The sequence below is a fragment of the Dermacentor andersoni genome, chromosome 9 (assembly GCF_023375885.2).
Source record: "Dermacentor andersoni chromosome 9, qqDerAnde1_hic_scaffold, whole genome shotgun sequence".
Classification (NCBI taxonomy): domain Eukaryota; kingdom Metazoa; phylum Arthropoda; class Arachnida; order Ixodida; family Ixodidae; genus Dermacentor; species Dermacentor andersoni.
The window spans coordinates 127357230-127378372 of NC_092822.1; the positions used below are offsets into that span (position 1 = coordinate 127357230).

The 21143-nt window shown below is 49.2% G+C and overlaps 1 protein-coding gene across 11 annotated transcripts in view; it reads right to left on the reverse strand.

The window, feature by feature from the left end:
* LOC129384481 (uncharacterized) overlaps positions 1–21143 on the reverse strand; it is a 564425-nt gene that overhangs the window by 181086 nt on the left and 362196 nt on the right. For 10 of the 11 annotated variants that reach the window (XR_011890220.1, XR_011890217.1, XR_011890222.1 and 7 more), the window contains one exon: positions 1113–1286. The gene's annotated coding sequence lies outside the window, so the exon portion shown is untranslated. Of the gene's footprint in view, positions 1–1108; positions 1287–21143 lie in introns of all 11 variants that reach the window. The other variant, XM_072284394.1, reaches the window with a different exon arrangement.

A 21143-nucleotide genomic window follows, 5' to 3' on the forward strand; every position in this document is an offset into this window, starting at 1 on the left:
TACTGATCAAATTTGCTAAATCTGGAGAGGCTATCAATCGTTTCCGATATGGTGAAATGCCGGATCGGCTGCGTGTCACAATCAAGAACAAACGACGTGGAAAATTTACGAATGGGGTCATCTTGCTCCTCGACAACGCCCGTTCCCACGTCGCTGATGTGGTTAACACAAAAGTGGACAAGTTCAAGTGGGAACAACCGCCAAACAGGCCAGATATGTCGCCTTGCAGCTTCTACATTTTGGGGCAATTGAAAAAAAAACAGCCCAAGGGAGCCAGATTCTTGTCGGACGATGTCGTAAAAGAGTCGGTTACAGACTTTGAAGCTGCAGCCCAAGGAGTTTTATGAGACGGGAATGACGCGACTCTAGTCAGTGGGACAAATGTGTAAATGCTGGTGGAGACTAGTTTTAAATAAAGTACTTCGTTTGTCATATATTCGCATTGGCTCACTTTCATTTGACTCACCCTCGTATATTTTGCACAACTCCTGCGTTTTATATGTGCTCTTTTTTGCGACTATAATTTCGGTGCCATACAATACACGACCGGTGACAGCTGCTCCTGCGAAATACATTGGAACAAAGGACAGCGTCATTCAGATTTTTCCTTGGCGGTTGCCTATGTACAAAAATGCAAACAAGGTTCTTGGATGACAAAGTTTCATTAAAATATTTGTCCTAAACTTGTTCATTCAATGGCCTTTACAATTTTTATACCAGCGACATGCACTGCTTTGCTGGTTTCGAACTAATATAGTTCTAAAGTTCATGTGATATTTTATTTACTTATTAAACAGACAAAAAGCTGGAACCACTGATATAAGTTATTTCGGGCACAATTTAGGGACATACGAGTATATTCTTTTATAAAAAGATATATATTGTACTTGTTTGGACATTACGTAGCGTTCAAGAATTCGTTTCCAGCATCCTTGGAAATGGCAAGGCAGTTATTATTCAGCCATTTGATCCCTCCGCAAATTCAATAAGGAGGAGGCCAAGCTGCAACGTGAGCACCCCCCCCCCTCCCCTCGAACGAAATTTCTGGCTACACCACTGCTCTCTAGTTATTGGAATTGGAGGGATAGCTCATGCAGGCGAAGCTTACTCACAGCTGGGTCCCACACTTTTTGGTATTCTGTGGTGACGCAGTGTGCTTCCGTAACCAGACTGCCTGCCATTAAGGCACCGAACAAGTAGTTCTTCACCCACATTACTGATAAATTTTTCCAGTCGATGAATTTCTTTAAGCGTTTTGATATCATAATTATACCATCCACTGTAACCTGGAAAAAAAAAGCATTTCGTTGGATATTCGCCACTATGGCCCTAGTCATGTAAACAAAAAAGCACTTCAGTGTACGTATCTCTGAGGCGCTGTTTATCGCGCATATTATATCTCGCAGCACGAATGCCTCTCCTATAGATGCTCTTCCCGGTGTCATTTCAATCCACCTTCTGCATGGAACTTTCTCATCATATCATTATGTAACAGTATAGAGACACGTATCTTGAAGCATGTATCCTGCACTCCACTTGCAACGCACCAGAGAATTTTCGCGCAAGGTAATCACAACTTTCCTCGTAAACCGAAATTTTGTTTTCCGCAAGGTACATGACAGCTGCAGGCGCACCCGAACCATTCCCAGGAATCTCATAGACGGCTTCCACCAATTAGCACAAACGCTTGTCAAATCCCGGAAAATTGCCGTCATATTGCAAAACGTCACTACAAGTTAGATTGGGCATCGCATTTCCAACTGTGACGCCAGCAGACGTTATATATTAAGAAGGTCGAGTGGCTTGACTGTTCCGTAAGAGACGCTACACACCAGCTGCATAAAGTCGCGTGCGTAAACCGTCGTCTTAAAAAAAAGCTGCCCTTGCTTAATACGATGCTTCATAAGCTAGCAAAGAAGAACAAGCAAATGTTCTCGCACCAATTATTCGCCAGGGCATGAATTTGGACCGCGTCGACAAGGTAATCTGCACAATGTAAACACTGGGTGGGGAGCGGGGCGAGGAGGCACAGCCTAATTGAAGGGAAGCAAATGCTGGGCATAACAAGTTACGAGGAGAACTTCAACTGGACGAAAGTGGCTGAAATACACTTTGTTATCGGGCATGTGACATTCATGCACCGACGCTTGGATTCTGGTACTAAGTGTAAAATTTTACCTTTACCTTTACTTTTTTGCCTGATATTCACACACCACACTGAAATAATGAAGGTACGCTTTTGCAAGAATATTTTCGCGGTCCCATCGATGAGGTGTTCCCCTTTGCCCCTCTTTCAGTTGCAACATGCGCTGCGCAAACTCGAGAGGAAAATGTTTATTCACGCTGAGGCTGTATCATACAAAGATCCGACGTTCTTTCTGATGTGCGTCATAGCTCTGTAATTTCGCTGTGTTGACCTAATATTCATTATTGAGCTCCAAATACCACACCGTTCGAGCGAATTTTATGTCTTACATTACCGCATTTCGTTAAGACACCACTTAATTAGATGACCCACTTCACACAAGTGATTGCTGGCCCAAAGTGTCTTCACAGTGAGCCAAGCATTAGCTTATTGTAACTGCGTTCAAGTCACGTGTAGCATTTAAGAAATTGTGCAGGTTACGAAGCCATAATTGATTCTATGCGAATCGAAGCTTTCGCAGAGCATGCAACTGCATAAATCCGTCCACTTCATTTGTGCGTATTTGTCGTAAAGAAAGTGGCGTGTGTAGCTGCTCTCACATCACACGTGCTACGCAATGTGACATGTAGGCTTGCATATTTGAGCGCCGCAAAAGACGGGGACGCGAGTGCTTGTTCTGGTTTCCTAGTGAAATGGCGCAACCCATTCTGGGGGATTGGCCATGAATCGGGCGGCGAACGACCTGTTATAATTTTTTGGAAATAAATTAGGGTGAAATGAAATAACTTGAATTAGGAAAGAACAGCGCCAGTTGGTGCTGTTCCTTCCTAATTCAAGTATGCGCCATCTAGCCGAAATGAATGTTGTTCTGAAATGAAATAAGTATCTTGCAAATGGTATTTAAAGTGTCTATTGTTACAGGTATGAATAATTAGTTATCTAGATATTTTGTGTGAACATTATAAGTATTTAGAAGAATTCTAACTTGCAAGTAGTTTTGCCTCACGCAGAAAGATCCGGATGGCTCCACAAACGTTCCTGTGGCTGTAACCCACTACGGTAGCCCCAAAGGAAAGATTTGCAGGAAGAGTCAAATTCAAGCCAAGCTTTTGTAAGGGTTCTTCTAAAAACATTTTCCGTTAAATAAAGAAATGGCGGCATGTCACAAAGAAGTGTTGCAGAGATTCATACTCATTGCATAAAAGGCACAAGGGCAATATAGCCAGACCAGACCCGTGGAGGTAAAAGTTCAGTGGGGGGACTCGGCACCGTAGTCTTGTAATCGTTAGTTGAGTTTTTCTAGAGGTGCACCATTTGCTGCTCGAAGGAAAACTGAGATGTGGGAAATCACATGTTGGCAATGAAGATTGCGCGAACTTATTTGTACTAGTATATTTTCTGAATCGCGCCACAGTGATGAAAGCTGACGAAGGTAAAATGGGCATTATAGGATCATTCTGGTATGCTACTACGAGTGTGTCTGCATATTCGTTTAAGGCTAGTCTTTTATGACCTGACACCCGAATTAAACGAACCAGACGTAAGCGTCTTGGGAGAAGCTTTTAATGAATTTGACAGTTTGGGGGCGCTTAGTGAAGAACAGACACGCAACCAGTTAAGAATATGGGTTATCACAGGGATGGCGGTAATTTGCGCAAAGCTGAGAGAATGGCCAGTAATTCCGCCTGAAAGGTAGGCACAAAGTAAGGTAGCCGAATTGAAAAGGACCAATTTAGATTTGTTGATACAATTCCCACACCTGGCTTTTCTTCACAGACGGAAGCATCTGTTGCTATAACGGTCTTTGCATCGAGGCGTGCAAGGTGGTCTTCCAGAATAGTGTTGAGGTATTGATAGGAAAGATGTTCAGCCCTATTTTGGAAAAAAATATAATCAAATTCAATTTTAGCATGTGGAACCGAGGAATTTAGTAAGACCACCTCGCATAGGTGAACGTTTAATCGGTCCAATAGTTTTTGAGCGAAAACAACTTGAGGGAAACGTGAGTGATACCACGGATAGTTAAAACATGAGACCAGTTCATTAACGAAAACATATTGCGATCTCCTCTGTGGTGACCCATATATCTTTAGAAAAGTATGTACTAGCTGTTAGGATATTAAATCTCCCATAGGACGGTACCGGGGCTACAGGAACGTTGTTCAGTCTGCTGCGCAAGAGAAGCCGACCAGGTAGTGCTTACCTCGACGGGCGAAGAAATAGACATCAGTCTGGTTTGCCTAAGTCATTCACCGCGCGATATCCAGCCGCTCGCCAAGAGGGTACGCCAAGACACCAGGAAGGGGACTCTCCAGTGAAACTGTTCGCGGAGTCACAGGGCAAGAATCATCTGCCCTGTTCCAGGGCAAAGGAAACCAGAGGTTGAAAGAGCCGCTAAGAAAATTAGGGGTAACCAGGTACTTCTGGTACGCAGATGACTTCCTTGTCTGCCTACCTGCAAAAAAATTTACTGAGAGCTATAAGGACGGTATGGGTATGGGTATGAACAGCGATGGCGTAGAGCTTTAATCAATATAAGAAAAAAGAAATGGTGCTCTGAAATGGGCGCAAACTTAAGGGCACTGATCTCAGCATGGGTGAGGATGTTGCCCCGGCAGTTATGGACGCCCGCAGCAACTTGTTTCCTTTGCGAAAGCCAAATCTGTGCCATTTTCTTTGAGCCTTAAAACTATTTTCATTGGTTCTAAGCGCTACGTGTTCGATGACGCATCGCAAACAGTGAAATAAATATAGCGGTCATCACATCATCAAAAAACAAGCATCCCCCTCGAACGAAACCTATAGCGCATGTTTCCCTTTCAATGATTTATACTAACATACGAAGCTTCATTCCAAAACGAGAACACATGTCTAACCTCATGCTGTCGTCCAACAGCAACGTTCTTGTACTCGCGGAAACATGGCTTTGTAACGAAATCTATGACTCGGAAGTGTTGGCTGATTTGCCAAACTTCAGCGTCTTTCGAAAAGATCGTGCCGGGACAAGAGGAGGAGGTGCGCTTATTGCCGTTAGCCAACAGTTATCGGGCTCTCCTATTAACATCACATCAGTATTAGGAAACTGTTTATTCTATGCCACGCCACCCCACAGTCTATAATTATAGGGATATGTTACAGGCCCCCTCGCAATGGCGCCAACTTCGCTCGTAATCTAAACAATGCACCAAATGTGGTTTTCTCTCGCTATCCTATTGCCGACCTTCTTCTTTTTGGAGACTTTAACTTACCAGACATTGATTGGCACAACACAGTACCCTCCATAGTAAGCCAAAACGAGGCGAGAGATTTTCTCGACGTTTGCCTCAACTTTAATCTGACACAACTCATATTAGAGCCAACGCGCGTCAGCCAAGACACTGCAAACATATTAGATTTAGTACTGCTCAACCATCCAGACAGTTTGTCGGCCATCACCTTTCTTAGAGAAATTAGTGATCAGAAGGTCACCCATGCTTCTCTGCGCTTTGCTCCAGCTCTGTGGCAGAAGCGGCAGAAACTATACCCTTATACGACAAAGGTAATTATGATGCAAATATGTGAGCATTTACAGAATTTTCTACCTTCCTTCCAAGATAAGTTTCATAACTGCAGCTTCATGAAACTTGGCAGATATTCAAACAAAAAATAAACAACTTAGCGAACCAGTTCATACCCAAAATCACCTTTCGAACGCATGAACAAAAACCATGGTTTAACAATTCGTTAAAGACTAGAAAACAAACAGAAACGCATGTATCGTGGCACAAAATGCAGGATAAACACGTGTGCATGGGAAAAATATTACCCTGCTCAACGCGCATACCTATCAGTGATTCGCAAGGCGAAAGATGCATTCTTTGGTGATGACCTTCGGAAACTTTTCATCAATAACACAAAAAAAATCTGGCACGCGATAAACCATCAAGAAAGGCACAGTGTAACACTTACCAATGAAGGAGTAGAAACAGTCGACGATGTAGAGTGCGCGAACCTTTTTAATGCAGCTGTTGTCTCTGTATTTACAGAAGAGCCTACCACGTCCCCTTTTTCTTTGCGTACTAATGAAACAAGCGTAATGCCAACCATTACATTTTCCCCAGATGGTATCTCATCGTTAATTCACAATCTCAAACTCACATCGTCAGCCGGCGTGGTTAACATTAATTAGAAACTTTTAAAGAATACTAAACATGTCACCGCGGTGTTCCTGTGTTTGCTATTCTCGCAGTCACTTTCAACTGGTGAAATACCACATGACTGGAAGGTGGGGAGGGTTGTTCCCATCCACAAAGTGACAGGAATTGCCCACTTAATTATCGCCCCATTTCATTAACGAGTGTGCCCTATAAGCTCATGGAACACGTCATGTGCACAGAAATCATGAAATTTCTTGACTCGAACAAATACTTTCTTTCTTGACAGCATGGGTTCCGCAAAGGCTTTTCCTGCGAAACACAACTGGCCATTTTCCTGTATGATATTCATAGCAATTTCGATTCTAACCTCCAAACAGACGCGATATTTCTAGATTTAGCAAAAGCGTTCGACAAGGTACCATACCAATGTCTACTACTAAACCTTTCTCTTGCGAACATTCACCCCGACATTTTGCAGTGGATTGAAGCGTTCTTGACAAACCGATCTCGGTTCGTTACAGTTAACAACCGTGCATCTAACCACCTACCAGTGACTTCCGATGTACCACAAGGATCTGTTCTTGGACTCCTACTCTCCTTAATATACATCAATAACCTACCCCTGCACGTGTCTTGCAACGTTTGTTTGTTCGCAGACGACTGCGTCATGTATCGAACAATTCCTAGCACATCTAATCAAGACTTACTTCAGGAGGACATTAACTGTTTACAGCAATCGTGCGACCGGTGGTTAATGGAACTTAATCCTCAGAAATGCAACTTGATGGTATTTTCTCGTCGGCGCGACCCATTTCCTTACCAATACACAATTAATAACATTCCCGTGTGTGCTGCGCAGTCTTACAAGTACTTAGGTGTTACTATATCTAACGACTTATCTTGGCTTATACACGTCAGTAACATCATTTCATCTGCTAACAAATCACTGGGTTTTCTCAAGCGTCAACTGAAACGTGCCCCCAAACATGTTAAACCACTGGCTTACCAGTGTATATTCCGACTGAAAGTGGAATATGCATGCGCCATATGGAATCCACATATCTCATCAACGCACTCGAAGCCGTTCAAAACCGCGCCGCAAGGTTCATCCTTTATAATTATATATATGACTAGAGCATATCTTACTCAAAGAAAAAAATTGAATTTACTTCCCCTTTGTACGCGCCGGCGCACTGGAACCCTTTCACTTTTCCATAAGTTTAATCACAGCTCGCTTAATCAACCACCCTATATCCTCCCCGCAGCCCGAAAATCTCATCGTACACGGCACACTTTTCAAGTGGGCCGCCCTCACATGCGCACTGTCATCGTTTCCGCCTCGTTCTTTTGCCAAGCCGCTACAGATTGGAACAACCTGACCCACCAAATAGCCGCCATCATTTTCCCTGGTACGTTCATGGAGAGTGTCAGTGCGCACTTTTCACAATGAAAAGGACTTGTGTTAACAGATTTATATGCTCGTGCAAATTTAGTTTGTATTATTTAGGTCTATGTATTTGCGCTGACGTATGTAACACTTTAGCTCATGTAGTTTTTTGTTGTTGTCTGCGTGTTCAGTTCTGTATTATGAAAATCATGCGCTAATGTATTCCCACCTCTTATGTAATACCCCTATCAAGGGGTTTTTAAGGTAATAAAATGAAATGAAATGGTAGAGCATCCGCCTCACGCGCAAGAGGACCGTTGCTCAAAACCCGGTGCCATGCCAATTTCCAATAGATTAAATAAAATCCGCGTGTTGATAAAATTGTATAAACAGACCTGGAGTGCGGCCTGGTCCCGGTGTCTAGAACCGGTAACGCACTCCCTCATCAGAGCAGGATTGGCCACCCTGGTGCAGCACTTGACTACAACCTCCTATATATATACAACAAATCAGATTTTTAAAAAAAATTTGGGGTTTTACGGGCCAAAACCACTTTCTGAATATGAGGCACGCCGTAGTGGAGGACTCTGGAAATTTTGCCCATCTGGGTTCTTTAACGTGCACCTAAACATAAGTACACGGGTGTTTTCGCATTTCGCTCCCATCGAAATGCGGCCGCCGTGACCGGGATTCGATCCCGCAACCTCGTGCTCAGCAGCCCAACACCATAGCCACTGAGCAACCACGGCGGGTGACAATCCAGATTGGGTGAGGAACAAGCCGGAGTTAATGACATCTTAGATGAAATCAAGAAAATGAAATTGGCATGGGCAGGGCATGCAATGAGGAGGGAAAATACCCGATGGCCATTAAGGGTTACGGTCTGGATTCCAAGAGAAGTGAAGCGTAGCAGGAGGCAGCAGAAAATTACGTGGGCGGATAAGATTAAAAGTTTCCAGGGATAGCATGCTCACAATTAACACATTAGCGGATTAGTTGGAGAAGTATGGGAGAGGCCTTTGCCCTGCAGTGAGCGTAGCCAGGCTGGCGATGATGATGTAAGGACGAGGCGCTCAGGCTGTTTCACAATCAACAGAGCGGGCTGCAGCTAAGGTGCGAACTGCCGAGCTAGGATACCCTTCAATTTTTAGACTTGAATTTATTTTTCACAAATAGCACAAATGCATGGGCTTGCAAGATGAGAAGCGAAAAAAGAATTTTGCTATATGACTCGGGGCGCTCAAAGCTAGGGAAGAGAAACGTTGCTATTGCGTGCCTTCTGGAGGCTACATGGAAGTCACGAGAACCACTGTGGATATCAGTGTTCGGATGCAGAACGAGCGCCTGAAGAGGAATAAATGCCAGCATCACTTCATCGCTTTCATCATGGATGGTTTGCTGCAAGGAAGCTCTGGTAAACAAGGTCCCAATGAAGATACGAGGGCCAAACCTTTCATAACCATGCCCTTCAAGCACACAGCATCACGCCGACTGAAAAAAGTAGCTGCTAGGTATGATGTTAGAATGATCCTGACGGCAGCGCAAAAGCTAAAGGGATTGTGTGCGAAACTAAAAGCAATAGCCAGAGAAAGGAACACTCGCAATTCATGCACAACAAACCACAACAAAAGAATTATTGACTGTACGACGGGAGCGGTCTACAAGATAACGCTGTCATTTGGGTTTGGAATAGCAGCTTGGGCTTGTTGATTTTCCATCGATGTATTAACAGCGCAAAACATATACGGGACACGAGTCGAGAAGACGACACCACAAGCACTGACTTCAAACAACGCTTATTTGAACGAAACACGGCTTCTTATACCTTTGTTCACACGTGTCACAGCCACCTATTTGCACATCATGTGAAACAGCCACTTCTTGGCAATTAAGATAATGATTGTGCGTGCAAAAGCTCAAGTTCCTTTTTTGTTAGTGACAACGACGGCGTGCTAACGCATTGGTCACAAAGTGTAGCAATCTCTGCTGCCTGAATTATCTCCCGAACCAGCTGGTCATTGTGTTTTTCAGCACTTCACAGCATCTGCATTCTGCGGCACAAGCTTTAGAAGGGCAGTCTCTGACGTGGATACCTAGATTCCTGTTCGCCTGCTCGATGCTAAGTCTATGTTCCTTTAGTCTTTCGTCGGTGCATCTTGAAGTTTGCCCTTGTGGCGAATCCTGTTTCTCGAAGCTCGACCGGCGTTCCTATTGGGTAGCGTGGCGTTGTCGGTGGGCTGCAGGCGTCCGGTAGACCATGGCGACCAGGCGAGGACGAGACGATTTCTAGAGCGAAACTTGCACTTTTTATTCAAAGGTTGGTGAAGGATAAGAGGAAGAGAATGAGAGATGATAATGAGTACATTGCGGGGTCCCTTAAATAGGCCCAATAAAATCGTAGGCGGGATCATGCACACGTCAACGTCACGTGGCATGCACTGAGTCCCCCTTGTTTCTTTTCGGCTCTTCTCACTTTCCTGGGCAATGACCTTGCGTGGCTTGTATCCAAGATCATAGCAAGTGCAACTTGTTCCAGCTTCCTGAGATGCTGCGTAGCTGCGCTGACTCTGAGCTGCGAAGAGGTAGCAGAGCGCGTTAGGCAATGTGCACTGGTCATCGCCGCTACTGCCAAGTGTGAGGAATACGACAGGGAGTTTCCTCATATAGACTGCTCTTGCGTCGCTGAGAAACCGCTGCGGCATATCGCGTACGTTGCTGCCTGAAGACCTTGGGTGGCTTCCATTTAAGATGATAGCACGAGCAACTTCTCCCAGCTTCCTGACATGCTGCGTAGCTGCGCTGACTGTGAACTGCAAAGAGGTAGCAGAGCGCGTCAGGCAATGTGCACTGGTAATCGCTGCTGCTGCCAAATGTGAGGAATACGACAGGGAATTTCCTCAGCTAGCTGGCTCTTGCGACCCTGAGAAGCCACTGCGGCAGATCGCGTGCGTTGCCGACTGAAGACCTTGCGTGTCTTGTATTAAGATAATAGCACACGTGCAACTTGTCCCAGTTTCCTGAGATGCTCCGTAGCGGCGCTGACTGTGAACTGCAAAGAGGTATCAGAGCTCGTTAGGCAATGTACACTGGTAATCGCCGCTACTGCCAAATGTGAGGAATACGAGAGGGAATATCCTCAGCTAGCTGGCTCTTGCGTCCCTGAGAAGCCACTGTGGCAGATCGCGTGCGGTGCCGACTGAAGACCTTGCGTGGCTTGTATCCAAGATGATAGCACGTGCAACTTGTCCCACCTTCCTGAGTTGCTCTGTAGATGGGCTGACTGTGAACTGCAAAGAGGTTGTAGAGCGCGTTAGGCTTAGGCAACGTGCACTGGTCATCGCCGCTACTGCCAAGTGTGACGAATACGACAGGGAATTTCCTCAGATAGCTGGCTCTTGCGTCCCTGAAAAGCCACTGCGGGAGATCGCGTACGTTGCCGACTGAAGACCTTGCGTGGCTTGTATTAAGATGATAGCACACGTGCAACTTGTCTCAGCTTCCTGAGATGCTCCGTAGCTGCGCTGACTGTGAACTGCAAAGAGGTATCAGAGCGCGTTAGGCAATGTGCACTGGTCATCACCGCTACTGCTAAGTGTAAGGAATAGGACAGGGAATTTCCACAGGCAGCTTGCTCTTGCGTCCCTGAGAAGCCACTGCGGCAGGTCACGTGCGTTGCAAACTGAAGATCTTGCGTAGCTTGCGTGCAAGATAACACCACGTACAACTTGTCCCAGCTTCCTGAGATGCTGCGTAGCTGCGCTGACTGTGAACTGCAAAGAGGTAGCAGAGCGCGTCAGGCAATGTGCACTGGTAATCGCTGCTACTGCCAAATGTGAGGAATACGACAGGGAATTTCCTCAGCTAGCTGGCTCTTGCGACCCTGAGAAGCCACTGTGGCAGATCGCGTGCGTTGCCGAATGAAGAACTTGCGTGGCTTGTATTAAGATGATAGCACACGTGCAACTTGTCGCAGCTTCTTGAGATGCTCCGTAGCTGCGCCACCTGTGAACTGCAAAGAAGTATCAGAGCGCGTTAGGCAATGTGCACTGCTCATCGCCGCTACTGCCAAGTGTGAGGAATACGACAGGGAATTTCCTCAGCTAGCTGGCTCTTGCGTCCCTGAGAAGCCACTGTGGCAGATCGCGTGCGTTGCCAACTGTAGATCTTGCGTAGCTTGTGTGCAAGATAACAGCACGTACAACTTGTCCCAGCTTCCTGAGATGCTGCGTAGCTGCGCTGACTGTGAACTGCAAAGAGGTAGCAGAGCGCGTCAGGCAATGTACACTGGTAATCGCCGCTATTGCCAAATGTGAGGAATACGAGAGGGAATTTCCTCAGCTAGCTGGCTCTTGCGTCCCTGAGAAGCCACTGTGGCAGATCGCGTGCGGTGCCGACTGAAGACCTTGCGTGGCTTGTATCCAAGATGATAACACGTGCAACTTGTCCCACCTTCCTGAGTGGCTCTGGAGCTGCGCTGACTGTGAACTGCAAAGAGGTATCAGAGCGCGTTCGGCGATGTGCACTGGTCATCGCCGCTACTGCCAAGGGTGAGGAATACAGCCTGGAATTTCCTCAGCTAGCGGGCTCTTGCGTCCCTGAGAAGCAACTGTGGCAGATCGCGTGCGTTGCCGACTGAAGAACTTGCGTGGCTTGTATTAAGATGATAGCACACGTGCAACTTGTCCCAGCTTCTTGAGATGCTCCGTAGCTGCGCTAACTGTGAACGGCAAAGAGGTATCAGAGCGCGTTAGGCAATGTGCACTGCTCATCGCCGCTACTGCCAAGTGTGAGGAATATGGCAGCGAATTAACTCAGCTAGCTGGCTCTTGCGTCCCTGAGAAGCCACTGTGGCAGATCGCGTGCGCTGCCGACTGAAGGCCTTGCGTGGCTTGTACCCAAGATGATAGCACGTGCAACTTGTCCCTGCTTCCTGAGATGCTCCGTAGCTGCACTGACTGTGGAGCGCGTTAGGCAATGTGCACTGCTCATCGCCGCTACTGCAAAGTGTGAGGAATACGGCAGGGAAATTCCTCAGCTAGCTGGCTCTTGCGTCCCTGAGAAGCCACTGTGGCAGATCGCGTGCGGTGCCGACTGAAGACCTTGCGTGGCTTGTATCCAAGATGATAGCACGTGCAACTTGTCCCACCTTCCTGAGTTGCTCTGTAGATGGGCTGACTGTGAACTGCAAAGAGGTTGTAGAGCGCGTTAGGCTTAGGCAACGTGCACTGGTCATCGCCGCTACTGCCAAGTGTGACGAATACGACAGGGAATTTCCACAGGCAGCTTGCTCTTGCGTCCCTGAGAAGCCACTGCGGCAGGTCACGTGCGTTGCAAACTGAAGATCTTGCGTAGCTTGCGTGCAAGATAACACCACGTACAACTTGTCCCAGCTTCCTGACATGCTGCGTAGCTGCGCTGACTGTGAACTGCAAAGAGGTAGCAGAGCGCGTCAGGCAATGTGCACTGGTAATCGCTGCTACTGCCAAATGTGAGGAATACGACAGGGAATTTCCTCAGCTAGCTGGCTCTTGCGACCCTGAGAAGCCACTGCGGCAGATCGCGTGCGTTGCCGACTGAAGACCTTGCGTGTCTTGTATTAAGATAATAGCACACGTGCAACTTGTCCCAGTTTCCTGAGATGCTCCGTAGCGGCGCTGACTGTGTACTGCAAAGAGGTATCAGAGCTCGTTAGGCAATGTACACTGGTAATCGCCGCTACTGCCAAATGTGAGGAATACGAGAGGGAATTTCCTCAGCTAGCTGGCTCTTGCGTCCCTGAGAAGCCACTGTGGCAGATCGCGTGCGGTGCCGACTGAAGACCTTGCGTGGCTTGTATCCAAGATGATAGCACGTGCAACTTGTCCCACCTTCCTGAGTTGCTCTGTAGATGGGCTGACTGTGAACTGCAAAGAGGTTGTAGAGCGCGTTAGGCTTAGGCAACGTGTACTGGTCATCGCCGCTACTGCCAAGTGTGACGAATACGACAGGGAATTTCCTCAGATAGCTGGCTCTTGCGTCCCTGAAAAGCCACTGCGGGAGATCGCGTACGTTGCCGACTGAAGACCTTGCGTGGCTTGTATTAAGATGATAGCACACGTGCAACTTGTCTCAGCTTCCTGAGATGCTCCGTAGCTGCGCTGACTGTGAACTGCAAAGAGGTATCAGAGCGCGTTAGGCAATGTGCACTGGTCATCACCGCTACTGCTAAGTGTAAGGAATAGGACAGGGAATTTCCACAGGCACCTTGCTCTTGCGTCCCTGAGAAGCCACTGCGGCAGGTCACGTGCGTTGCAAACTGAAGATCTTGCGTAGCTTGCGTGCAAGATAACACCACGTACAACTTGTCCCAGCTTCCTGAGATGCTGCGTAGCTGCGCTGACTGTGAACTGCAAAGAGGTAGCAGAGCGCGTCAGGCAATGTGCACTGGTAATCGCTGCTACTGCCAAATGTGAGGAATACGACAGGGAATTTCCTCAGCTAGCTGGCTCTTGCGACCCTGAGAAGCCACTGTGGCAGATCGCGTGCGTTGCCGAATGAAGAACTTGCGTGGCTTGTATTAAGATGATAGCACACGTGCAACTTGTCGCAGCTTCTTGAGATGCTCCGTAGCTGCGCCACCTGTGAACTGCAAAGAAGTATCAGAGCGCGTTAGGCAATGTGCACTGCTCATCGCCGCTACTGCCAAGTGTGAGGAATACGACAGGGAATTTCCTCAGCTAGCTGGCTCTTGCGTCCCTGAGAAGCCACTGTGGCAGATCGCGTGCGTTGCCAACTGTAGATCTTGCGTAGCTTGTGTGCAAGATAACAGCACGTACAACTTGTCCCAGCTTCCTGAGATGCTGCGTAGCTGCGCTGACTGTGAACTGCAAAGAGGTAGCAGAGCGCATCAGGCAATGTACACTGGTAATCGCCGCTACTGCCAAATGTGAGGAATACGAGAGGGAATTTCCTCAGCTAGCTGGCTCTTGCGTCCCTGAGAAGCCACTGTGGCAGATCGCGTGCGGTGCCGACTGAAGACCTTGCGTGGCTTGTATCCAAGATGATAGCACGTGCAACTTGTCCCACCTTCCTGAGTGGCTCTGGAGCTGCGCTGACTGTGAACTGCAAAGAGGTATCAGAGCGCGTTCGGCGATGTGCACTGGTCATCGCCGCTACTGCCAAGGGTGAGGAATACAGCCTGGAATTTCCTCAGCTAGCGGGCTCTTGCGTCCCTGAGAAGCAACTGTGGCAGATCGCGTGCGTTGCCGACTGAAGAACTTGCGTGGCTTGTATTAAGATGATAGCACACGTGCAACTTGTCCCAGCTTCTTGAGATGCTCCGTAGCTGCGCTAACTGTGAACGGCAAAGAGGTATCAGAGCGCGTTAGGCAATGTGCACTGCTCATCGCCGCTACTGCCAAGTGTGAGGAATATGGCAGCGAATTAACTCAGCTAGCTGGCTCTTGCGTCCCTGAGAAGCCACTGTGGCAGATCGCGTGCGCTGCCGACTGAAGGCCTTGCGTGGCTTGTACCCAAGATGATAGCACGTGCAACTTGTCCCTGCTTCCTGAGATGCTCCGTAGCTGCACTGACTGTGGAGCGCGTTAGGCAATGTGCACTGCTCATCGCCGCTACTGCAAAGTGTGAGGAATACGGCAGGGAAATTCCTCAGCTAGCTGGCTCTTGCGTCCCTGAGAAGCCACTGTGGCAGATCGCGTGCGGTGCCGACTGAAGACCTTGCGTGGCTTGTATCCAAGATGATAGCACGTGCAACTTGTCCCACCTTCCTGAGTTGCTCTGTAGATGGGCTGACTGTGAACTGCAAAGAGGTTGTAGAGCGCGTTAGGCTTAGGCAACGTGCACTGGTCATCGCCGCTACTGCCAAGTGTGACGAATACGACAGGGAATTTCCACAGGCAGCTTGCTCTTGCGTCCCTGAGAAGCCACTGCGGCAGGTCACGTGCGTTGCAAACTGAAGATCTTGCGTAGCTTGCGTGCAAGATAACACCACGTACAACTTGTCCCAGCTTCCTGACATGCTGCGTAGCTGCGCTGACTGTGAACTGCAAAGAGGTAGCAGAGCGCGTCAGGCAATGTGCACTGGTAATCGCTGCTGCTGCCAAATGTGAGGAATACGACAGGGAATTTCCTCAGCTAGCTGGCTCTTGCGACCCTGAGAAGCCACTGCGGCAGATCGCGTGCGTTGCCGACTGAAGACCTTGCGTGTCTTGTATTAAGATAATAGCACACGTGCAACTTGTCCCAGTTTCCTGAGATGCTCCGTAGCGGCGCTGACTGTGAACTGCAAAGAGGTATCAGAGCTCGTTAGGCAATGTACACTGGTAATCGCCGCTACTGCCAAATGTGAGGAATACGAGAGGGAATATCCTCAGCTAGCTGGCTCTTGCGTCCCTGAGAAGCCACTGTGGCAGATCGCGTGCGGTGCCGACTGAAGACCTTGCGTGGCTTGTATCCAAGATGATAGCACGTGCAACTTGTCCCACCTTCCTGAGTTGCTCTGTAGATGGGCTGACTGTGAACTGCAAAGAGGTTGTAGAGCGCGTTAGGCTTAGGCAACGTGCACTGGTCATCGCCGCTACTGCCAAGTGTGACGAATACGACAGGGAATTTCCTCAGATAGCTGGCTCTTGCGTCCCTGAAAAGCCACTGCGGGAGATCGCGTACGTTGCCGACTGAAGACCTTGCGTGGCTTGTATTAAGATGATAGCACACGTGCAACTTGTCTCAGCTTCCTGAGATGCTCCGTAGCTGCGCTGACTGTGAACTGCAAAGAGGTATCAGAGCGCGTTAGGCAATGTGCACTGGTCATCACCGCTACTGCTAAGTGTAAGGAATAGGACAGGGAATTTCCACAGGCAGCTTGCTCTTGCGTCCCTGAGAAGCCACTGCGGCAGGTCACGTGCGTTGCAAACTGAAGATCTTGCGTAGCTTGCGTGCAAGATAACACCACGTACAACTTGTCCCAGCTTCCTGAGATGCTGCGTAGCTGCGCTGACTGTGAACTGCAAAGAGGTAGCAGAGCGCGTCAGGCAATGTGCACTGGTAATCGCTGCTACTGCCAAATGTGAGGAATACGACAGGGAATTTCCTCAGCTAGCTGGCTCTTGCGACCCTGAGAAGCCACTGTGGCAGATCGCGTGCGTTGCCGAATGAAGAACTTGCGTGGCTTGTATTAAGATGATAGCACACGTGCAACTTGTCGCAGCTTCTTGAGATGCTCCGTAGCTGCGCCACCTGTGAACTGCAAAGAAGTATCAGAGCGCGTTAGGCAATGTGCACTGCTCATCGCCGCTACTGCCAAGTGTGAGGAATACGACAGGGAATTTCCTCAGCTAGCTGGCTCTTGCGTCCCTGAGAAGCCACTGTGGCAGATCGCGTGCGTTGCCAACTGTAGATCTTGCGTAGCTTGTGTGCAAGATAACAGCACGTACAACTTGTCCCAGCTTCCTGAGATGCTGCGTAGCTGCGCTGACTGTGAACTGCAAAGAGGTAGCAGAGCGCATCAGGCAATGTACACTGGTAATCGCCGCTACTGCCAAATGTGAGGAATACGAGAGGGAATTTCCTCAGCTAGCTGGCTCTTGCGTCCCTGAGAAGCCACTGTGGCAGATCGCGTGCGGTGCCGACTGAAGACCTTGCGTGGCTTGTATCCAAGATGATAGCACGTGCAACTTGTCCCACCTTCCTGAGTGGCTCTGGAGCTGCGCTGACTGTGAACTGCAAAGAGGTATCAGAGCGCGTTCGGCGATGTGCACTGGTCATCGCCGCTACTGCCAAGGGTGAGGAATACAGCCTGGAATTTCCTCAGCTAGCGGGCTCTTGCGTCCCTGAGAAGCAACTGTGGCAGATCGCGTGCGTTGCCGACTGAAGAACTTGCGTGGCTTGTATTAAGATGATAGCACACGTGCAACTTGTCCCAGCTTCTTGAGATGCTCCGTAGCTGCGCTAACTGTGAACGGCAAAGAGGTATCAGAGCGCGTTAGGCAATGTGCACTGCTCATCGCCGCTACTGCCAAGTGTGAGGAATATGGCAGCGAATTAACTCAGCTAGCTGGCTCTTGCGTCCCTGAGAAGCCACTGTGGCAGATCGCGTGCGCTGCCGACTGAAGGCCTTGCGTGGCTTGTACCCAAGATGATAGCACGTGCAACTTGTCCCTGCTTCCTGAGATGCTCCGTAGCTGCACTGACTGTGGAGCGCGTTAGGCAATGTGCACTGCTCATCGCCGCTACTGCAAAGTGTGAGGAATACGGCAGGGAAATTCCTCAGCTAGCTGGCTCTTGCGTCCCTGAGAAGCCACTGTGGCAGATCGCGTGCGGTGCCGACTGAAGACCTTGCGTGGCTTGTATCCAAGATGATAGCACGTGCAACTTGTCCCACCTTCCTGAGTTGCTCTGTAGATGGGCTGACTGTGAACTGCAAAGAGGTTGTAGAGCGCGTTAGGCTTAGGCAACGTGCACTGGTCATCGCCGCTACTGCCAAGTGTGACGAATACGACAGGGAATTTCCACAGGCAGCTTGCTCTTGCGTCCCTGAGAAGCCACTGCGGCAGGTCACGTGCGTTGCAAACTGAAGATCTTGCGTAGCTTGCGTGCAAGATAACACCACGTACAACTTGTCCCAGCTTCCTGACATGCTGCGTAGCTGCGCTGACTGTGAACTGCAAAGAGGTAGCAGAGCGCGTCAGGCAATGTGCACTGGTAATCGCTGCTACTGCCAAATGTGAGGAATACGACAGGGAATTTCCTCAGCTAGCTGGCTCTTGCGACCCTGAGAAGCCACTGCGGCAGATCGCGTGCGTTGCCGACTGAAGACCTTGCGTGTCTTGTATTAAGATAATAGCACACGTGCAACTTGTCCCAGTTTCCTGAGATGCTCCGTAGCGGCGCTGACTGTGAACTGCAAAGAGGTATCAGAGCTCGTTAGGCAATGTACACTGGTAATCGCCGCTACTGCCAAATGTGAGGAATACGAGAGGGAATTTCCTCAGCTAGCTGGCTCTTGCGTCCCTGAGAAGCCACTGTGGCAGATCGCGTGCGGTGCCGACTGAAGACCTTGCGTGGCTTGTATCCAAGATGATAGCACGTGCAACTTGTCCCACCTTCCTGAGTTGCTCTGTAGATGGGCTGACTGTGAACTGCAAAGAGGTTGTAGAGCGCGTTAGGCTTAGGCAACGTGCACTGGTCATCGCCGCTACTGCCAAGTGTGACGAATACGACAGGGAATTTCCTCAGATAGCTGGCTCTTGCGTCCCTGAAAAGCCACTGCGGGAGATCGCGTACGTTGCCGACTGAAGACCTTGCGTGGCTTGTATTAAGATGATAGCACACGTGCAACTTGTCTCAGCTTCCTGAGATGCTCCGTAGCTGCGCTGACTGTGAACTGCAAAGAGGTATCAGAGCGCGTTAGGCAATGTGCACTGGTCATCACCGCTACTGCTAAGTGTAAGGAATAGGACAGGGAATTTCCACAGGCAGCTTGCTCTTGCGTCCCTGAGAAGCCACTGCGGCAGGTCACGTGCGTTGCAAACTGAAGATCTTGCGTAGCTTGCGTGCAAGATAACACCACGTACAACTTGTCCCAGCTTCCTGAGATGCTGCGTAGCTGCGCTGACTGTGAACTGCAAAGAGGTAGCAGAGCGCGTCAGGCAATGTGCACTGGTAATCGCTGCTACTGCCAAATGTGAGGAATACGACAGGGAATTTCCTCAGCTAGCTGGCTCTTGCGACCCTGAGAAGCCACTGTGGCAGATCGCGTGCGTTGCCGAATGAAGAACTTGCGTGGCTTGTATTAAGATGATAGCACACGTGCAACTTGTCGCAGCTTCTTGAGATGCTCCGTAGCTGCGCCACCTGTGAACTGCAAAGAAGTATCAGAGCGCGTTAGGCAATGTGCACTGCTCATCGCCGCTACTGCCAAGTGTGAGGAATACGACAGGGAATTTCCTCAGCTAGCTGGCTCTTGCGTCCCTGAGAAGCCACTGTGGCAGATCGCGTGCGGTGCCGACTGAAGACCTTGCGTGGCTTGTATCCAAGATGATAGCACGTGCAACTTGTCCCACCTTCCTGAGTTGCTCTGTAGATGGGCTGACTGTGAACTGCAAAGAGGTTGTAGAGCGCGTTAGGCTTAGGCAACGTGCACTGGTCATCGCCGCTACTGCCAAGTGTGACGAATACGACAGGGAATTTCCACAGGCAGCTTGCTCTTGCGTCCCTGAGAAGCCACTGCGGCAGGTCACGTGCGTTGCAAACTGAAGATCTTGCGTAGCTTGTGTGCAAGATAACAGCACGTACAACTTGTCCCAGCTTCCTGAGATGCTGCGTAGCTGCGCTGACTGTGAACTGCAAAGAGGTAGCAGAGCGCGTCAGGCAATGTACACTGGTAATCGCCGCTACTGCCAAATGTGAGGAATACGAGAGGGAATTTCCTCAGCTAGCTGGCTCTTGCGTCCCTGAGAAGCCACTGTGGCAGATCGCGTGCGGTGCCGACTGAAGACCTTGCGTGGCTTGTATCCAAGATGATAGCACGTGCAACTTGTCCCAGCTTCTTGAGATGCTCCGTAGCTGCGCTAACTGTGAACGGCAAAGAGGTATCAGAGCGCGTTAGGCAATGTGCACTGCTCATCGCCGCTACTGCCAAGTGTGAGGAATATGGCAGCGAATTAACTCAGCTAGCTGGCTCTTGCGTCCCTGAGAAGCCACTGTGGCAGATCGCGTGCGCTGCCGACTAAAGGCCTTGCGTGGCTTGTACCCAAGATGATAGCACGTGCAACTTGTCCCTGCTTCCTGAGATGCTCCGTAGCTGCACTGACTGTGGAGCGCGTTAGGCAATGTGCACTGCTCATCGCCGCTACTGCAAAGTGTGAGGAATACGGCAGGGAAATTCCTCAGCTAGCTGGCTCTTGCGTTCTGAGAAGCCACTGTGGCAGATCGCGTGCGGTGCCGACTGAAGACCTTGCGTGGCTTGTATCCAAGATGATAGCACGTGCAACTTGTCCCACCTTCCTGAGTTGCTCTGTAAATGGGCTGACTGTGAACTGCAAAGAGGTTGTAGAGCGCGTTAGGCTTAGGCAACGTGCACTGGTCATCGCCGCTACTGCCAAGTGTGACGAATACGACAGGGAATTTCCTCAGATAGCTGGCTCTTGCGTCCCTGAAAAGCCACTGCGGGAGATCGCGTACGTTGCCGACTGAAGACCTTGCGTGGCTTGTATTAAGATGGTAGCACACGTGCAACTTGTCTCAGCTTCCTGTGATGCTCCGTAGCTGCGCTGACTGTGAACTGCAAAGAGGTATCAGAGCGCGTTAGGCAATGTGCACTGGTCATCACCGCTACTGCTAAGTGTAAGGAATAGGACAGGGAATTTCCATAGGCAGCTTGCTCTTGCGTCCCTGAGAAGCCACTGCGGCAGGTCACGTGCGTTGCAAACTGAAGATCTTGCGTAGCTTGCGTGCAAGATAACACCACGTACAACTT